This window comes from Xenopus tropicalis, chromosome 9 (genome assembly GCF_000004195.4).
Source record: "Xenopus tropicalis strain Nigerian chromosome 9, UCB_Xtro_10.0, whole genome shotgun sequence".
NCBI lineage: Eukaryota > Metazoa > Chordata > Amphibia > Anura > Pipidae > Xenopus > Xenopus tropicalis.
Genome location: NC_030685.2, coordinates 19,019,667 through 19,032,289, shown reverse-complemented (window position 1 = coordinate 19,032,289; position 12,623 = coordinate 19,019,667). Strand labels below are relative to the sequence as shown.

Sequence of the window (12,623 nt, the reverse complement as noted above, 5' to 3'; positions counted from 1 at the left end):
AGACCAGGTACAGCAGGCAGAGCTGCCATTGTCAGGGGGCGGGGTTCTGGTCCGCGACTTGATGACCACCATTAAACAGGAAGTGTGGTTGTTGAAAACCAGGGTTGGGGGGTAGAAAAAAAAGTATGGATAAGACCCACAACCCAACCTGCAACCTACAGACCCAAGTCTATACCCGCAACCTGCAGGGTACCTGCTTTCCTTGGGCCCTGGGATTTGTGATGGAGGCCATGACTGCAGAACAAGATGGGTGCTGTAGGGCAAAATGGCAACAGTTGAACAGGAAGGCACTTTATATCAGGGCTGCCCAACCTGTGGCCCCTCAGTTGGTAAGGTAACTCTCTCACCACCCCTGACACTGAGGGGCCCTGCTGTTGCTGTGACTGGCTCTCCTAGCCGTGGTGGGGCCCTCTAGTACTGCTAGGGCCCACAGTAGGTGCATAGGGAGGCCCAGTGCGGGATGGGGATCCGTACAAGCCTTAATGAGTTAAGGAGCGAGGCAGGCAGGGGCCAGGAATGATATCATGCCTTATTATGTCACCGCTGCTCTCACTTTGCTCCGTTTCAGACCAAAAAGAGATTGAAATGTTTTTTTCCAAGCGGCGCTTGATGGATGGAACTTGTCCAGCAGCAGAGAGGAGAGGGGCTGCTCCGAGCCTCATACATACTGAGCTGCCCGCTGTATAATCACTCATGGCATAATGGTGCTTCATTAGCGCCCACTCTCATAAACTGTCTGCCTCTCGCACTTGGGCACTGAATCATCTTATTACCCCCTCTTGTTGTCTCTTGGGCTGAGCTGCTCTGTCAGTCTAAATCTAATGACTGATTTGTTTATTAGGGAAACGTTTGGTTGCCCTGTTGTAGACTTGCAGTATATAGTAGTCTAACAGAACTTCAACTCCCAGCATGACCTGACAGCCTTCCTGCAGTTACCCACCCACCACAATATAAATATAGATTAACTTGTCCTTTAAAATGATATAAAGGTGAACATCCCCTTTAATGCCTGTACCAGCGCTGCGGAATATGTTGGCGCTTTATAAATAAATGTTAATAATAATAATAATAATAATACTGTAGCTTTATAGGGCAGTACTGCAGAGTATTAATCCTGCAGGGGTTAATGCTTGATTCCAGCTGTATAAACAGAGGCAGGATCTGGCAAGAGGAATATCCTCCTTTTTATGAGCCCTAATACGAGCACCGCGCGGCCCTTTGCAACCGGCTGGCACGGATCGCGCGCTGGACGAGCGGTGGGAACATGCGGAACTGATTTGCGCATCGAAGGAACGTTCCTGTCACTCGCTATCAGTGCGTTTAGGCCAGATTAAATGGAGCCTCACTAAAGGGAAGACCCGCAGAAGGGAAAAGAGCTGGATAGGATTAGGGCAGGAATGCTGTATGTATCATATATAGTTACATAGTACAAGACACATGCCCTTCACTTTAAACCTCCTGCTCTACCTGGCTTCTGGTTAATCCAGAAAAATAACATCCAATTTGTCCCAGAAGGGAAAAAAATTCCTTCCTGACTCCAAAATAGCGATTGGAAAACTTTCCGGATCCTGATCAGAATTGTTTCACCCCTTAGTCCTTTTGCACTTGCATCTGGGGTCAAATTAATCACCCCTTTATATATATATATATATATATATATATATATATATATATATATAAATGATGAGGAGGATGATGAAGGCCAAATGCAGGAAAAAAATGGTGCCACTCATTTTTATTTTTTGGTGTTTTTTGCTTTTTGTTCAGCAGCTCTCCACTTTGTAGTTTCAATTGATATATGGTTGCTAGGAACCCACGTACCCCAGCAACCAGGCAGCTGTTTGGAATTCAGAGAAGATGAATAGGGCAGTACATATAGAGAGAGGGATTCACTATAATAAAAGTAATGATAACTATAAAAATGTAGCATCTGAGAGAAAAAAAATGTTTTATTTTTGGTTGCCGGGGTCAGTGACCCCAGATGAATATTAGCATTTTAAACTGCATTCTAAAAAGAGGCAGAGAAGGAAGGCGAATAATTCCAAACCCTTGAATGACGCTGTTGCTAATAATAGGCCTGTCTGTGACAAATGAAAGGGGAACTAAATGATCATTTCATCTAAGGTCCATCTCACGGAATTATATAATCATAAATTCTGTACTGTTTGTGAAACAATCAAGTTACCCCAAGCTGTCCCCTTCTTGTGTCAGCATCAGTTATTTTAAAAGACAGTTAATGAAATGCAGCCTCTATTAAATTGCCATTTGCACAATAGAAATGAAAGGCAAACTTCTCATGTGGGAATCCATTGTGAGAAATCCTTTCCTCTCTGTGACCCAGAAGATACATTTTACTCATTACCAGATGTTGCCTACACGTGTATGTAGGGGGCCAATGTCGTCTAACCAAGGCTGCCATAGCCGCCCACAGAAAATGACTATGCACGCTGGATTTCATTACAGGACTCCCACTTAAATGTATGTTCTTTATGAGATTTGTCAGCGCTCGGGCAGCCTGTACAGTACAAATTAGCGGCCAATTTATTTTAATGTATTTTAGAGATACGGTAAATCCCAGGCTGCCTCACTCCTCCGCAGTAAGTCCGGCTCCCTAGCTTCATGCTAAGGAATGGATTCCAGAGATAAAGTTGCTGGAAATAACATGTAATATTATGTAAGGGGGGCAGTCCTACACAGTAACATTACTAGTGAGATACTGTTTTGTACTTACATGGATACATGTCTCTTTTTGACAAAGAACTGCAGTCCTGCCTTGCTTTATGGCAGTGATTGGGGAGATTGGTGGGAAACTCACCTGACCTGTAGATGTAGCCACACCTATAGACATTTATAGGGGGACCAGCACAGGGTTGGCAAAGAGGGGCGTGGTCATGATATGAGTGGGCAGGGTGATGATAAAGGGGGAGGGGTTTGGCAGCAAGTGGGAATCCAAGTAAAGAGTTGTGTGTGGGTTTCAGATCTCAGGCAGTTTTAAACGGGACAGGTGCCCCATATCTCCCAGCTTGGTATGGCTTCTCAGTGGTATTTTGTCATTGGCTGAAAAGGCCTAGCCCACAAGGCTGATAATCAGGGGAACAGTGAGTCAGATTGTGGCAGTGAGTCACATCAGATGGGTTACGTTAACCTAATACATAGTTCATGTGGTCGGATCTACTGAATACCCCACAAAATTGTCGTCTCAATACTGAGAAAGAACAGTTGGACGGTGATCAGACTATGACATAACCCCATTAGTGGTTTCAACAAAACTTCTGCCCACGATCAACCCCCCCCCGCCCCAAAATCTGATATGATTTCACACAGCCCCCGGCTCCCATTTTGCTGGGATATAACAAACAGAGCGTTTTGATGAGATCCATCTCGATCCTGGGCTTCGTGCTTGCCGCTCACTGTCTGGAGTCGTCATCCCCCAAATCCGCTCTGATTCACAGATTTTGTTTTTGGAATCTGGGAACACAGTGTTCTCGGCTCTCCCTCCCCTCTTCCCACGAGTTGGGTCGCTCCAACATGAAACCGGCTCAAGCTCCTTCTCATCACCAATATGTACTGATAATAACCCTTTATGTAAAGGGAGGAGCCATGCTTTGTTATGTAGTGAATTCTGTACAATATGCACAGAGCATTCCTCCATGGCGTGTCTGTGTTTACAGGGGGTGGACAAAATAATGGAAACATCAAAATACATCTATATTTATTCACCGAAAAAGAGGTCGGTCCAAACTCTGGCTGCATAATAACTTTAGCTCTGCAATGGTTCATAGTTACAATCCAGTTCATTCAGTGTTGTAATGATAGGTGGAGCAGCCATGGGGTCCTGGGGTTGAAGGTAAAGTGCTTTCTCCTACCTAATCCTGCAGACAGCTCTTTGGCCAGCCATGGCAGAGTAGGAGTTAATATAGCTTGTTTTATTTTTTATAAAGGGTTTCTGTACTCCTTCCAAAAGCAAGCGGCGCTATGGCTTCTAAATTAGGGTACCCCTCCACCTCCTCCTAGTCACCCAGGCCTAAGGGAATGCCCAGTGCATCACACCAGGTTACTGGGTATTATACTGCCTGTTTGGAGAATGAGGGCAGCCACAGAGGAACATTAATGGTACTCGGGGGTTACATGGGAGGATGGTTGGCCATGGGAATTGCCATTTTAGCCCTTTGCTGTAAGACTAGGAAAGCTAAAGTACAGATATGGGATCCGTTATCCAGAAACCCGTTATCCAGAAAGTTCCAAATTACGGAATGGTTGTCTCCCATAGACTCCATTATAAGCAAATAATTCAAATTTTTAAAAATTATTTATTTTTTTATGTAATGATAAAACAGTACCTTGTACTTGATCCCAACTAAGATATAATTACCCCTTATTGGGGGCAGAACAGCCCTATTGGGTTTATTTAATGGTTAAATGATTCCCTTTTCTCTGTAATAATAAAACAGTACGTGTACTTGATCCCAACTAAGATATAATTACCCCTTATTGGGGGCAGAATAGCCCCATTGGGTTTATTTAATGGTTAAATGATTCCCTTTTCTCTGTAATAATAAAACAGTACCTGTACTTGATCCCAACTAAGATATAATTACCCCTTATTGGGGGCAGAACAGCCCTGTTGGGTTTATTTAATGGTTAAATGATTCCCTTTTCTCTGTAATAATAAAACAGTACCTGTACTTGATCCCAACTAAGATATAATTACCCCTTATTGGGGGCAGAATAGCCCTATTGGGTTTATTTCATGGTTAAATGATTCCCTTTTCTCTGTAATAATAAAACAGTACCTGTACTTGATCCCAACTAAGATATAATAACCCCTTATTGGGGGCAGAATAGCCCTATTGGGTTTATTTAATGGTTAAATGATTCCCTTTTCTCTGTAATAATAAAACAGTACCTGTACTTGATCCCAACTAAGATATAATTACCCCTTATTGGGGGCAGAACAGCCCTGTTGGGTTTATTTAATGGTTAAATGATTCCCTTTTCTCTGTAATAATAAAACAGTACGTGTACTTGATCCCAACTAAGATATAATTACCCCTTATTGGGGGCAGAACAGCCCTATTGGGTTTATTTAATGGTTAAATGATTCCCTTTTCTCTGTAATAATAAAACAGTACCTGTACTTGATCCCAACTAAGATATAATTACCCCTTATTGGGGGCAGAACAGCCCTGTTGGGTTTATTTAATGGTTAAATGATTCCCTTTTCTCTGTAATAATAAAACAGTACCTGTACTTGATCCCAACTAAGATATAATTACCCCTTATTGGGGGCAGAACAGCCCTATTGGGTTTATTTCATGGTTAAATGATTCCCTTTTCTCTGTAATAATAAAACAGTACCAGTACTTGATCCCAACTAAGATATAATTACCCCTTATTGGGGGCAGAATAGCCCTATTGGGTTTATTTAATGGTTAAATGATTCCCTTTTCTCTGTAATAATAAAACAGTACCTGTACTTGATCCCAACTAAGATATAATTACCCCTTATTGGGGGCAGAACAGCCCTATTGGGTTTATTTCATGGTTAAATGATTCCCTTTTCTCTGTAATAATAAAACAGTACCTGTACTTGATCCCAACTAAGATATAATTACCCCTTATTGGGGGCAGAACAGCCCTGTTGGGTTTATTTAATGGTTAAATGATTCCCTTTTCTCTGTAATAATAAAACAGTACCTGTACTTGATCCCAACTAAGATATAATTACCCCTTATTGGGGGCAGAACAGCCCTATTGGGTTTATTTAATGGTTAAATGATTCCCTTTTCTCTGTAATAATAAAACAGTACCTGTACTTGATCCCAACTAAGATATAATTACCCCTTATTGGGGGCAGAACAGCCCTATTGGGTTTATTTAATGGTTAAATGATTCCCTTTTCTCTGTAATAATAAAACAGTACCTGTACTTGATCCCAACTAAGATATAATTAATCCTTATTGGAGGCAAAACAAGCCTATTGGGTTTATTCAATATTTAAATGTTTTTTTTTTAGCAGACTTAAGGTATGGAAATCGAAATTACGGAAAGATCCCTTATCCGGAAAACCCCAGGTCCCTAGCATTCTGGATAACAGGTGCCATGCCTGTATAATTTTTTGGCCTCTTAAAGTAAAACTATACACCTACAATAAATACTTAAAACTTACTTCAGTTTATATCACATTTAGTAATACCAAACTGGAATATATATATCTTTTCCTTTGAGCCACCATTTTGTGATAATGGGTAATCCCTCAGAGATCACCTGACAGGAAATAATGCAGCTCTATCTGTAACAGGAAGAAGTGTGGGAATAAAAAGGCAGAACTGCCCATTCATTGGCTGATGTGACCTACCATGTAGGTGTTACTCTTGGTTTTCTTTTAAAGCTCTTTTAAAGTCTAAAAAAAACTGGACATGTTCATAGATTGCTACATTTTTGTTAGGCATACTTCCCCTTTGGTAAAAGGGAGGCATCTTTCATGGTAAAATATAGGGTCACCCTAACACACTAAGGGCTAGGCCTTCACACAGTTTGTCTATCGGTGGCACCGAGAAGGTTAAGGCAGTGTGGCCAGAGCCTGAGGGAGGCAGTATGCAGGGGGTAGGTGTTGTCTCCAGCTATTTTTGGGGCCTGTAGCTCGCGCGGCTCCAGGCCAGCATTACCTCACCAGCAGAGCTGCATCCGTGGGAAAGTTTACACAACTTGGATTTCTTTAATAGTACAACAGGCGCTCTGGGGAACGGAGAGCTGGCCTGCCACGGACAGTGCTTTCTGTAATCTGCAACCCTGTCGCTGCCAGAGAGGTTTGTAGAGGGAATCACAGCATGGCGGTCCTTACAGTTACTGGAACCTACGGCTTATTAGCATTATTAATAAGGCAACCTGTAGCTCTTGAACTTCAACAACAGCAGGAGGGCTGCAGGTTGCACGTCCCCGATACAATTCTATACTGAACGCATCTTGCTTTCCTATAAACCAGATATTCCAAATGGGAGTGTCTTAGCCACACCTGTTACTTTCCATGGACATCCCCATCACCACCCTGGTATGCCCCCCTATTACTCTCCCTGAAGCTTTGAATGTGTGTTTAATGCTTTTCCAAGGGGGTGGTTAACTTACATTTGGGTGCAAATTACAGGAAGTGGGTGACTGAGCTGTTAGTACAGGTATGGGATCCCTTATCTGGAAGCCCGTTATCCAGAAAGTTCCGAATTACGGAAAGACCATCTCCCACAGACTCCATTATAAGCAAATAATTCTAATTTTTAAAACTGATTTCCTTTTTCTCTGTAATAATAAAACTGTACCTGTACTTGATCCCAACTAAGATATAATTACCCCTTATTGGGGGCAGAACAGCCCTATTGGGTTTATTTAATGGTTAAATGATTCCCTTTTCTCTGTAATAATAAAACAGTACCTGTACTTGATCCCAACTAAGATATAATTACCCCTTATTGGGGGCAGAACAGCCCTATTGGGTTTATTTAATGGTTAAATGATTCCCTTTTCTCTGTAATAATAAAACAGTACCTGTACTTGATCCCAACTAAGATATAATTACCCCTTATTGGGGCAGAACAGCCCTATTGGGTTTATTTAATGGTTAAATGATTCCCTTTTCTCTGTAATAATAAAACAGTACCTGTACTTGATCCCAACTAAGATATAATTACCCCTTATTGGGGGCAGAACAGCCCTATTGGGTTTATTTAATGGTTAAATGATTCCCTTTTCTCTGTAATAATAAAACAGTACCTGTACTTGATCCCAACTAAGATATAATTACCCCTTATTGGGGCAGAACAGCCCTATTGGGTTTATTTAATGGTTAAATGATTCCCTTTTCTCTGTAATAATAAAACAGTACCTGTACTTGATCCCAACTAAGATATAATTACCCCTTATTGGGGCAGAACAGCCCTATTGGGTTTATTTAATGGTTAAATGATTCCCTTTTCTCTGTAATAATAAAACAGTACCTGTACTTGATCCCAACTAAGATATAATTACCCCTTATTGGGGCAGAACAGCCCTATTGGGTTTATTTAATGGTTAAATTATTCCCTTTTCTCTGTAATAATAAAACAGTACCTGTACTTGATCCCAACTAAGATATAATTACCCCTTATTGGGGGCAGAACAGCCCTATTGGGTTTATTTAATGGTTAAATGATTCCCTTTTCTCTGTAATAATAAAACAGCACCTGTACTTGATCCCAACTAAGATATAATTACCCCTTATTGGGGCAGAACAGCCCTATTGGGTTTATTTAATGGTTAAATGATTCCCTTTTCTCTGTAATAATAAAACAGTACCTGTACTTGATCCCAACTAAGATATAATTACCCCTTATTGGGGGCAGAACAGCCCTATTGGGTTTATTTAATGGTTAAATGATTCCCTTTTCTCTGTAATAATAAAACAGTACCAGTACTTGATCCCAACTAAGATATAATTACCCCTTATTGGGGCAGAACAGCCCTATTGGGTTTATTTAATGGTTAAATGATTCCCTTTTCTCTGTAATAATAAAACAGTACCTGTACTTGATCCCAACTAAGATATAATTACCCCTTATTGGGGCAGAACAGCCCTATTGGGTTTATTTAATGGTTAAATGATTCCCTTTTCTCTGTAATAATAAAACAGTACCTGTACTTGATCCCAACTAAGATATAATTACCCCTTATTGGGGCAGAACAGCCCTATTGGGTTTATTTAATGGTTAAATGATTCCCTTTTCTCTGTAATAATAAAACAGTACCTGTACTTGATCCCAACTAAGATATAATTACCCCTTATTGGGGGCAGAACAGCCCTATTGGGTTTATTTAATGGTTAAATGATTCCCTTTTCTCTGTAATAATAAAACAGTACCTGTACTTGATCCCAACTAAGATATAATTACCCCTTATTGGGGGCAGAACAGCCCTATTGGGTTTATTTAATGGTTAAATTATTCCCTTTTCTCTGTAATAATAAAACAGTACCTGTACTTGATCCCAACTAAGATATAATTAATCCTTATTGGAGGCAAAACAATCCTATTGGGTTTATTCAATATTTGAATGACTTTTAGCATACTTAAGGTATTGAGATCCAAAATACGGAAAGACCCCTTATCCAGAAAACCCTGGGTCCCGAGCATTCTGGATAACAGGTCCCATACCTGTACAGGTGACTGGGTGAGGGGTGAGTTGACATGTCTGTGTTACACACTTGAATCCCAATATTACATAGCAGGTCCCTCTCGTTTTTGTTAGTAGTCCACTGCCTGCCCAGGCCCCCTGGCCAGTGAGATCTGCCAACTTGGGCCCCTAGATTGCACACTTGACCACCTCATACCAGGCCCTGTTACAAACAAACATGCTTATATCCATTCCCTGCAGCCCTGCCCCTTTTTTGGTGTGGAAACATATCTGACTAGGCCAGCTATTGACATGAGGCCCCTGAAAGGATTTCCACCTATGAGGTCCTCTGATGGCTTCCCTGGCTGCATTTTCTTCTAAGAAAAGAGGGAATTCTGAGGGACACAATTAACTTTGTCTATTTTGCCACTGCTTCCAGCTTCTGCTCTGTGGGTTGGGAGGCGGCTGCCCTTTGTTTGGACCCCGCTAAAGACAGCTTTGAATTGCAGTGATATAAGAATGTGTTGGTCTGGCCTCTAAAGCTGTATTTCATCTACAGGGACAGGCTGCGGCTTGTGAGCCGCCATAACCTTCAACCCTATAAAAATGATCCAGAGCCTTATATAAGTGGATAGCATTATGCCTGCTCTGGGAATATAAGCAAATCCATTACAGTCTGCTCCCTCTGATGGGCACGGCTCCATGGATTGTTGCTTCCTGGTCTCCGACATCCTTTGACAACTCTCCTGATTTTTCACCCGGTTTTGGGCCTCCGCTCTCCCTATCTCCCACAGAAACAGCACAGTCTCACAAGTCTCACAAGAGTTATAAACCCTCCTGAAATTACTTCAGAAACAATTGATAGATAGAGACTTTATGGTAGCATTTTGACTACTGGAATTAGTTATAAAGTACCTTTGCTGTATCTGGAATTTCAGGTATTTTCCCTGGACATTGAATATTTGCTTTGAGTGACCTCCCATTGAGGCTCTGTAACTGTATAACAAGGGCTGGGAAGCAGGACATGGGATGCGTGACTTACCTTGTGAATTGCATGGCGTTTGGGTTTGTTTGTTTGTAGCCAATCAGACTTCCTGAAATGAGTGCGGCCATGATTGTAGGCGTGGCTGAAGGTAGCACCCATCAGTACAAGGGCAGTATATTTTTTACATTGTTTGGGGGGGTTACATCTACTTTAGCAGCAAAGTTCACCTCTGAACAAAATGAAATATGCATTGTGCGTGTTTTAATGGTACTGATGGGCTTGACTATCTATGAAGTCTAAGACCCAGAACTCCTGCTTTTATGAGTGAGGTTCTATTTATCTCTAACAGAACATCATCGGGTCACAGGCTGTCTTCCTGAAAGGCGGAATCTGCTTACACTACTGCTTTTCTGATACAGGGGCAGATTTATGAGCTGAGATACCAAAGGTTTTTCTTTCCATGATGGGGAGCATTAGCTGAGATAGGGAGATTGACTTGTTCCTCACATACCATCGCTCGTTAGCTAAACATTGATTATATACCGTGTGTGGATTTAGCAACTAGGGAGCATTTAATCATTAAGAGATTAGAATGTCTGTAACGGATTTCTGAAAAGTGCCTTGCAGGGATTTCCATTTAGTGGTGTCATGCACTGATATTAAGGAGGAGGTGTTGGGGTTATTTATCGAGTAGGAACAGAGCTAATACTCATCCAGATATGCTACTTCAGAGCTGTTTCACCAGAGTTCACTATTTTTTTTACCCATAGTCAGGGTCGGAACCCCCAAGGTGCCTCCTCCGACACAAGGTACCTCCTCCTCCGCAGGGGCCCCCACCATGCACCCCTAAACCCCCCCCCCGCAGGGACCCCTGTCCGACGTCCTCCCTTGAACGGTGAAACACGTCAGAGGAGGACATCGGAGGCCAGAGGAAGCAGCAGTAGGGTTGGGTTTGGGCCGCTGGGGCCCACCAGGTATTTTCCCGGTGTCCCGCGGCCCAGTCTGACCCTGTCTATAACCCTTAGGGGCTGATTTACTAAGACACGAATTCCGACCGAATTGGAAAAATTCCGATTGGAAAACGAACATTTTGCGACTTTTTCGTATTTTTTGCGATTTTTTCGGCGCCTTTACGACTTTTCGGAAATTATCGCGACTTTTTCGTTACCAATACGATTTGCGCGAATAAACGCAAGTTTTTCGTAGCCATTCCGAAAGTTGCGATTTTTTCGTAGCGTTAAAACTTGCGCGAAAAGTTGCGCTTTTTTCGTAGCGTTAAAACTTAAAAGGCGCGACGTTTTGCGCAAGTTTTAACACTACAAAAAAATCGCAACTTTTTGCCCAAGTTTTAACGCTACGAAAAAATCGCAACTTTCGGAATGGCTACGAAAAACTCGCGTTTTTCTGCAAAAATCGTATTGGTAACGAAAAAGTCGCGATAATCTCCCGAAAAAATCGCAAAATACCGATCATTACGAAAAAAACGCAATCGGACGCATTCGGCCCGTTCGTGAGTAAGTAAATGGGCCCCTTAGTGTTTTTCAATATTTGACAATAATAAGCCTCAGTGCGAAAATATTCCTGACACAGATGCACAAGGTCACTTGTTCTAAGTGGCATCCATCGTGATTTATATGAAATCTTGTGCCCAGAGCTATTTGGGCCAAGGCTAAGTAATTTAAAGGGAAACATGAGCTTATTCAGTTGGGTTTATGTAAAAAAGGTGCATGGACAATAGGGCTCATTTAGAATGAGAATATTTCCCACAGTGCAGCACTTTTCCCAGAATCCAAGGGCCATTGCGGCCACAAGCAGCCTTGGGCCTGACGCAGATGTGGCCAGTTTACCACAATGGATAGGAATGCGCATACGCTTCATTGCAAATTGGTTGAGGTTGTGCCGATTACTTTAGACATTTGCCTGGCATCATTTCTGGTGTTTAGCATGCAAGTGATGGCTGTGCCAAAGTCTTTAGGCATGAGTGTGCTGCGCCTTTTGACACAGGGTGAGAAGGGATCCCTGAAATTACCATCTGGTCACCAGCTTGGTGAGGTCGCCAAGCGAGCAGATCTTCGCCTGATATCCCCACCTATGGGTGGGTGATATCGGGTGAATTTAGGCTAATTCGGTCGTTTGGCCCTGGGGTCAAGCAGTCGAATTATAACGACGGTAATGGGCACAGTCGGTTTGGGGACTGCATCAACGAGCCGATACAGCCCATGATCCGACTACATTTTTAAACCTGGCCAATCGAAATCTGGGCGATTTCAGGCCAGATGTCGGTTGGGTATGGCCATTGTTGCTGCCCCTACACGGCCCGATAAGCTGCCGAATCAGTCTAAGGGACCAATATCGGCGGCTACAATCGGCCCGTGTATGGGCACCTTTAGAGCAACTATACGGAAGTGTGAAGAGTGCATTTTGATGCAAGTACAAGTATAGGATCCATTATCTGTTATCCAGAAGGCTCCGAATTAAGGGAATTCCTTCTTCCATAGAC

General features: G+C 42.3%; 1 protein-coding gene across 1 annotated transcript in view; it reads left to right on the top strand.

Moving 5' to 3' along the window:
* Positions 1-12,623, top strand: part of pkd1 (polycystin 1, transient receptor potential channel interacting) — a 77,122-nt gene that overhangs the window by 25,762 nt on the left and 38,737 nt on the right. The gene's annotated exons all lie outside the window — the stretch shown is intronic.